General features: G+C 44.5%; 1 long non-coding RNA gene across 2 annotated transcripts; it reads right to left on the reverse strand.

The window, feature by feature from the left end:
* Positions 1–4,554: 4,554 nt before the first annotated feature.
* Positions 4,555–8,853, reverse strand: LOC141084970 (uncharacterized). Of its 2 annotated transcripts, XR_012231193.1 has the most exons (3): positions 7,246–8,853; positions 6,993–7,058; positions 4,555–4,856 (listed from the first exon to the last, which is right to left on the reverse strand). It is a non-coding gene; the product is annotated as an uncharacterized lncRNA (long non-coding RNA). The 2 variants fall into 2 exon arrangements; XR_012231192.1 differs by having other exon boundaries at positions 6,993–8,853.
* Positions 8,854–9,061: the final 208 nt, after the last annotated feature.

Consider the following 9,061-nt stretch of genomic DNA (forward strand, 5'->3'; position numbering starts at 1 on the left):
GTCCCGGGCTAGGGTGGAAGCGGCCGCAGAGGACTGCAAAGAAAGCAGCCGATCATCCACGGACGCCATATACCCCAAAATGTGAGACTGAGCATCGCGCTGTTGTGCGAGCTCCTGCTGGAGACTGACTAAGAGAGGTGCGTGTGCTGGGTCTGCGGTCTGAAGAGCGGAGAGCCGGGTGTCCATGGACTTCATGAATGACATGATACGGGTCTGATTTTCTCTAAGGAAGAGCAGTTCCTTTTGAGTGGCAGCCGCGGCACCGGCGGGGTCCATGGCCTGATGATACTGTAATGCTAGAGGGAACTTAAGTTAGAGAGTGGACCCTCTGGATCGCGGATCCGGAGCCCCAGGGTCGAGCACACCAGGTGAAGACCGACCCCTATACAGGGATCGTTTGGGGCAGGACCACAGAGGACGGAGGCGCGACAGCCGGAACCAAGAGGGACGGCTCCACGGACAGAAGGACAGGGAAGGCAATGGTACGAAGAACGAGCAGGGACCAGAGGAGCAGGACAGAACCAATACGGAAGACAGGCACGTGGAAAGACCTAGGCGGACTGAAGACGGAGGACGGCACCGGGGATGGAAGACAGTGCCCAGGCAGGCTGGGAGGGAAGGGAGCAGGAGACAGGGAGCGACAGGGAGAGTCAGGCGGAAAGCGGTTAAGCTACAGGAGAACTGTAGAGGCCAGAGGGTGCAGGAAAACTACACAATCATCAGGCGTCCTCCTAACTGCGAGGACGCCTGAAGTACAGCAAGCCCCGGATGTGCGTCACCCAAGCCCGCCCCTCGGCGCCGCCCATCGCAGGGGAGACCCAAGCCCGCCCCTCGGCGCCGCCCATCGCAGGGGAGACCCAAGCCCGCCCCTCAGCGCCGCCCATCGCAGGAGAGAGAGAGCGGAAGGCGGCGAGCGCGAACCAGGGGGCGGGAACCAGGAGCCGACGTAAGGAGGAATTGACGGCGGGCGCGTGACCGGGCGGGAGCGCGCAGGTGAGGGGATGCTGCAGCGGCCGCCGCAGCAGAAGGGGCATCGGCGGGCATAACCGCCGATGTCACAGATAGCTTCTATTTGTCCGTGATACCAGCCGGTACACGGTACTGTGTGAGGAGCATACACCGCTATACGGTGTGTGAAAAAATGAACGCTCAGTAATTCACCAGGACAAAATAATAAAAGTTGGAGTGCTTTGAAAAAAAGCAGTTTGAACAGCAGTGTGCACACAGCAATGCAGCTAACAGGTAGCCTTAAAAGGCAGCATAATCACTACCAGCGCTGCTGCACACAACAAAAATCCTCCCCTTTCACTGCACACTAACTGTACAGTGAAAAGCGCTATCAGCAGAAGCAGTTATTTTTTTCTTCTTCCCTGCCTAACGCTCTCCCTGTTCAGAATCAGCAGCAGCACCTCTCCCTATTCTAAGATCGGCAGAAGTAAGATGGCAGTCGGAGGTCACAGCCTTTTATACCCACTGTGACGCCACACAAAGCTAGCCAATCACTTCAATGCCCTTCTCTAAGATGGTGCTGGCCGCTGCCCATGTCATCGCATTGCCCACAGTGTGCATCCACCTTCATTGGCTGAGAAAAGGCGCTGGAAGCATTATATGAAACGCAACTTTGGCGCTGTGATCGGCGACCTCATGGCCGACCTAACGCTATGGTGGGGTTTTGATCGGCGAAACCCGACTTTAGCTAAAGTCGGCTATTTTTTTAATTTGACCGACATGTTTCGCTCAACTCTACTTATAAGGCATTCTTCATACATTCGTGTTTCCAGTACACATGATATCTGTTTTTTTCACGGATACCTTATGTACTCATTATAACCTATGGTGCTATGCACATGTACATGTTTTTTAATGGACCGAGTTTCTATGCAAAACACGCGTTTTTTTCCAGCAGCAACTATAACAATGGCCAATGCAAGTCTATGGGTCAGTTAAAAGCATGTAAAGCACACAAATTGCATCCGTGTGCTGTCAATGTGTTTAGCATTGCAAAATATAGCAGAATATGAAAAATATCAACAGTATAACATCTATGAGTATATGAGATCCATAGCAAATCAATTGACGTTGAACACAAAAACAAACTGCGACCAAGGATTCCAATACTATATAAATTTATGCAAAAATCAGTGCTTTATTAAATACAAGGGTATCTGGAGGGGAAGGGGTCCACTAAATGACACATGTTAAAAGGGAAGTTCACCGGACATCTGGATGGTGATCATATTAATATACACATACATATATCCATTTTTAGGAAATCACAAATAGGATATTCTTCTAATCAAAAATATATTGCACATATCCCATATGGCCTAAGAGGAACTGAAAAGGCATGTAAAACCCGCATAGATAATTAATCATCTTTATGTAATATTACCAGGTTATTAAGCGGGAGTATGTCCAGGAGCATACACCCCCAACGCGCGTTTCGGCAGATTGTGCCTTTCTCAAGGGGTACAGAAAGTCAGGAAGGGGAAGGTATAAAAAGCCCCACCAACCAATGAACACAGCAATCGCTAATTACACACAGGTGCCCACAGATTCAGCATATTACAGTCATGGCCAAAAGTATTGACACCCCTGCAATTTTGTCAGATAATACTCAGTTTCTTCCTGAAAATTATTGCAAACACAAATTCTTTGGTATTATTATCTTCATTTAATTTGTCTTAAATGAAAAAACACAAAAAGAATTGTCCTAAAGCCAAATTGGATATAATTCCACACCAAACATAAAAAAGAGGGTGGACAAAAGTATTGGCACTGTTCAAAAAATCATGTGAATCTTCTCTAATTTGTGTAATTAACAGCACCTGTAACTTACCTGTGGCACCTAACAGGTGTTGGCAATAATTAAATCACACTTGCAGCCAGTTGACATGGATTAAAGTTGATTCAACCCCTGTCCTGTGTCCTTGTGTGTACCACATTGAGCATGGAGAAAAGAAAGAAGACCAAAGAACTGTCTGAGGACTTGAGAAACCAAATTGTGAGGAAGCATGAGCAATCTCAAGGCTACAAGTCCATCTCCAAAGACCTGAATGTTCCTGTGTCTACTGTGCGCAGTGTCATCAAGAAGTTTAAAGCCCATGGCACTGTGGCTAACCTCCCTAGATGTGGACGGAAAAGAAAAATTGACAAGAGATTTCAACGCAAGATTGTGCGGATGTTGGATAAAGAACCTCGACTAACATCCAAACAAGTTCAAGCTGCCTTGCAGTCCGAGGGTACAACAGTGTCAACACGTACTATCCATCGGCGTCTGAATGAAAAGGAACTGTATGGTAGGAGACCCAGGAAGACCCCACTTCTTACCCTGAGACATAAAAAAGCCAGGCTGGAGTTTGCCAAAACTTACCTGAAAAAGCCTAAAACATTTTGGAAGAATGTTCTCTGGTCAGATGAGACAAAAGTAGAGCTTTTTGGGCAAAGGCATCAACATAGAGTTTACAGGAGAAAAAAAGAGGCATTCAAAGAAAAGAACACGGTCCCTACAGTCAAACATGGCGGAGGTTCCCTGATGTTTTGGGGTTGCTTTGATGCCTCTGGCACTGGACTGCTTGACCGTGTGCATGGCATTATGAAGTCTGAAGACTACCAACAAATTTTGCAGCATAATGTAGGGCCCAGTGTCAGCCAGCAGGACAATGACCCAAAACACACTTCAAAAAGCACTAGAAAATGGTTTGAGAGAAAGCACTGGAGACTTCTAAGGTGGCCAGCAATGAGTCCGGACCTGAATCCCATAGAACACCTGTGGAGAGATCTAAATATGGCAGTTTGGAGAAGGCACCCTTCAAATATCAGGGACCTGGAGCAGTTTGCCAAAGAAGAATGGTCTAAAATTCCAGTAGAGCATTGTAAGAAACTCATTGATGGTTACCGGAAGCGGTTGGTCGCAGTTATTTTGGCTAAAGGTTGTGCAACCGAGTATTAGGCTGAGGGTGCCAATACTTTTGTCTGGCCCATTTTTGGAGTTTTGTGTGAAATGATCAATGTTTTGCTTTTTGCTTCATTCTCTTTTGTGTTTTTTCATTTAAGACAAATTAAATGAAGATAATAATACCAAAGAATTTGTGATTGCAATCATTTTCAGGAAGAAACTGAGTATTATCTGACAAAATTGCAGGGGTGTCAATACTTTTGGCCACGACTGTATAATGAAGGCCGCTATGCAGATGTATGTCAAATTACCTCATATGAAGCGCCGGCGCTGCTAGATATTACAAGCGCCGCCATGAAGACCAGGCGCTCAACGGCGTCAGTATCACATGGCAGTGACGTCACTGCACGCGACCATCACTACACCCACCGCAGCTGCTCGATGACGCCAGCGATGCCACGGTAACCAGACGCCCAGCGGCGCCGGCGTCACGTGCCCGTGACGTCACACCACGTGACCGTCACTGCAGCAACAAAAGACGCCGAAAGCCGACAGGCGGACCGGGACCGTGACACACAAGCGTACAGCAGCTGCAGAGAGGACCACTCAAAAGAAGGGGGCACATGCATGACAGTTAAATGGAAAAATCACGCATACAGCAATAAAAGAATTTGCATTTGGGGGATACCAATTAATACAATCTATGCATAACAATTGAATTAAGAATCAAACAGATATCCATACAATCCAGAAAATACATCACAAAACAGATTGCAACATGCCAAAATACATAATTATATCAAAGATCAAATATTGGCAACAGTTGTGACGTATCTTCATATCTTGATAATGCATGGCGACAATCCAGTAATAAGCTGTATAGACTGTATAGAATCTGTGACGCCAACTGGAAAATCCGTACAGGAATAGCCGATCGCATGACATATGATGGATGAGGCTGAATAAAAACATAAAATAAAATTAAAAACAGAACATGTGCATTCTGAGCTAAAGTGGTTCACAAAAATGGGACGAAGCTAAAATTCTCATTAAGTCCTTTGAGTTGTACAGTGTCCAAAACCCAAATCCACCTGGTCTCACGTTGGGCTAATCTAGAGGAAATCCTCCCACCACGAATGCCAGGGTCGACCATATCAATTCCCCTAAATCTCAGAAGAGAACTGTCACAGTTATGATGTTGCTTGAAATGGCGGGGCAGGGTCCTAAGCATAGATATATCATCCTGAGTGGCAGCCGCCTCAATTCCTAGTACGTGTTCGCGGACACGTACCATAAACTGTCTAGTAGTTAGTCCAATATAGATCAAATTGCATGGACAGACAGCAAAATAAATGATATTCTTAGAGGTACATGTGATGTATCTCCTAATCTCGTACGTCCTAGATCCTGCCGAATTAAAAAATGTATTAGCCCGATCAATGTTGGAACAGACAATACATTTATCACATGGTCTACAACTATGTTCAGGCCCAACACCATCAATAAATGCAGATTTAGGGTCACCATGATAGTGGCTCTGAACAAGAGAGTCCCTAAGATTTTTAGAACGCCGAATGGCAATACCAAGTGTTTTGGGAAGGAACTGTTTGAGAACTGAATCAGCTTGAAGGATGGGCAAAGCTCTCTTAAGACAATACTTCATTCTAGAAAATTGTGTGTGGTAATTAGTAATGAACCGTATTTGGTCAATTTATGATCTTTTCGATTGTATAAAAGACAGTGACGAGACGAGTATTTGGCTCTGATATGCATGCTTAATTGCGCGCCTACCATAATCTCTTTCACGAAACCGTTCAGTGAGATCACGTGCCTGCATTTCAAAATCATGATCACTTGAACAGATCCGCCGCAATCGGAGGAACTGGGAACTGTCCAGTGGGGATTGAATTGATCATATATCTCGGGTGGGCAGAGGAGACGTGCAGTAACATATTTGTCGAAGTCTCCTTTCTAAAAATTGTGGTTCGTAACATACCACAATTATCCTTTCAAACAGTTACATCAAGAAAGTTAACTACATCCATGCCACCATGATAGGTGACAAAAATATTCCTGTCATTCATATTCAGGTTACTCATGAACTCACTGAGCTGTTCATTGGATTCCTGCCAGATCAGAAAAATGTCGTCGATGTACCGCACCTAAAGTGGGATGCGGTCCATCGACAACTGGTCTGACAGGGAGAGGTCTCTCTCCCACAGCCCCAGGAATAAATTTGCATATGATGGAGCAAAAGAAGCCCCCATTGCAGTACCCTGGAGCTGCAGGTAGAAGGACCCCTTAAAAACAAAAAAATTATGTGTCAGTGAGAACTCGAGGAGCTCCAGAATAAGGCCAACAATACCCCTAGGTAGACTGGACATCTCAAGATAGTATTTTGTTGCTTTTAGGCCATCACTATGCTTGATGTTAGTATAGAGAGATTCAATGTCTCCCGTTACAAGCAATATGTCCTGTCCAACATGGAGACCGTCGACCCTCCTCAGGAACTCACTCGTGTCGAGTACAAATGATGGGAGATTTTCAACCAAAGGTTGTAGTTTGGAGTCTATCCAACGATTGATGTTCTCCAAAAAGTTCCCTGACCCTGAAATGATTGAACGACCAGGCGGGCACTCCTAGTTTTTGTGTACCTTAGGCAAAAGGTACAAAGTTGATATAGCAGGCTCATGTACCTGTAATGTCAAAGCTAGCTCTTTTGTTATAACACCATCCGACACTGCGGTATCTAGAATTTTAAGTAGTTGCCCAGTGTAGGATGAAAGGGGATTAAACGTTAGACGTTTCTAACATGTCTTGTTATTTAACTGTCTAAACGCTTCCTTCTCATAAAGGGCCTTAGGCCAGATAACTACATTGCCCCCTTTATCAGCCGGCTTTAGTACTATATCCGGGAGTGACCGTAAAGTGTCCAATCTGGATCGCTCATCCCTGCTCAGGTTGTCACGTGCGATCCCCCCAGGAATCCTGAGAAAGTCATCAGTGACAACCCTGACAAAGAGGTCGATGCTAGCGCAGATGGAAAATGGAGGGAACTTTTTGGACTTAATTCTAATCAACGGAGGGATCTTACCTCCCTCACTTGAGAACTGTTCTGTGGACAACTCCTCCAAATCCTGTAATGCTAGTTGTTCTTCCTCTGTTGGAAATAAAGTATATAGATGAGGGTCAAAAAAGTGCCTTTTAAATAATAGGGATCTAGCAAAAATGTGAAGATCTTTAATGGCAGTGAAAGAATCAAAACCAGCCTTAGGAGAAAAACTAAACCCCTTACTCAAAAGTGAAATGTCACTCTCTGTGAGTATATGAGAACTCAGATTGATTACCTTATTGTTGGTCTTTTTACGTTCAGATGATCTTTGTTGCATACGTCTGTATGGATGAAAATTGGCATCCCTCATCCGTCCCAATCTAGATCCAGAGCGAGTCATAATGGACGAGGTAGACCATTCAGAAGAATCACTTACATTAGACGGAACTTTCTGAGGGTACTCGAGGGGTACGTGGAACCTGCATATTTGGTTTCCTCCATCGATATACACCCTTGGTTGCAAAGGCTTTCAAATCCCTCTGCATTTTAATTCCCTGAGTTTCCTGGATTCTTTTCACACATAGATCAAGGTTTTTATCAATCCGAGATTCATAACTCATGATTTTATCGGCTGGGCAATTGTTCTTAAAGCTTTTCAGAGACTCATCTATAGACTTATCAAAATCAGTAATTTTCTTGGTATTCAACTCAACCAATAACTGCATTAGAGTCAGTATGCATGTGCTGCACGTCTCCTCCCACCGAGAGACAAATTCCAAATCCTCCACAGGAAATGCAGGAATAACATCAATTGACGTTGCAGGAGTCAAGGCAAATTTCAATGCAAAGTGTGAAATGCGAGGCGCCTTCTCTATCTTAAAAATTATATTTGCAGTAGAAAATACCTCTGTGGAAATCACTGCAGCACCTCTGAGTTCAGAGGCCCACAGTAAATACTTTGTGTTGTGGGAACATACCCTAGAGTTTATTTTATCATGTCTAGAAGCAATAAATGAGCACAAACGTATAGGCATCACATATCACTAGCATTTTCTGCCAGCTGCATCCTTTTATGTAGATGACACCAGTAAAAAAATGAAGGTTCCACCCCATGTCCATTTCAAGTTCAGCATGTTGGCACTATATTTTCTAGCACGAGAGAGAATAGCACTTTCCTTTCTCCTAAGGACAGAGCAATATCTGCAGGCTTTGTTTCCTCTCCCAGGGCACTGACATGATTAATCATCAGCTTGTGATCTAATTTTGGAACATGAAAACCAGCACATTTGTCTTGAAGATGAACGATGTGTCTTATTCTGCAGATGGAAATTTCGAGCAATGAAAAAGATTAAAGTGAAATTCCACTCCTTAGACCTAATCATGAGCTGTAGATTATTCTGTCTTTCTAACCAGATGGCAACCCTTATCCTACATCCCCATTCTTATATTAATGAATACTAGACTTTTATATTTGACTTAGGTAAGTGAAATGTCTATCAGCTGTTAATGGACTGTCAGACACTATAACACATGTTGTGCTTCCATGAGGTCTTACTGCATTTTTCATGTTTTAGACTAATGGGGAGTATTGTAATGCCCCTCTGCTCTATATCATTGTCACTGTTTGATAAATATTTTCATGTGTAAAAGGGAAAAAGCTAAAGTTAAAAAAAACTTGTCCAGTTAATTTCTTCATGTTGATCGCAACCATAAGTCTAAGAGTGAATGAGGCCCCCTGAAGCTATCTGTACTAGAACTCAAGAGCAGAGTGATAAACTTGCAAGTCAAAGTGGTCTGCACATGACCATCCCTGCAAAAAACCTAATTATGGGCCAGGAGGTGATGAATGGGCAAGGTTATTTAAATTGAATCTGTCACCCCATTTTTGGACTATCAGCTGCCGGCACCGCCATCAGGGGCATTCTGTAATGCTGTAGATAAGCCCCCGATGTAACCTGAAAGAGTAGAAAAACAAATTATATTATACTCACCCAGAGGCAGTCTGGGTCTTGTTCAGGTCCGGAGGGTGTCGTCGTCTCGTCCGGCGCCTCCCATCTTGTAGCGGTGACGTCCTCTTCTTTGCTTCCCGTCGCGGCTCCAGCGCAGGTGCA

This window comes from Dendrobates tinctorius, unplaced genomic scaffold, assembly GCF_039654945.1.
Source record: "Dendrobates tinctorius isolate UK_male_01 unplaced genomic scaffold, ASM3965494v1 ptg000028l, whole genome shotgun sequence".
NCBI classification, from domain to species: Eukaryota; Metazoa; Chordata; class Amphibia; order Anura; family Dendrobatidae; genus Dendrobates; species Dendrobates tinctorius.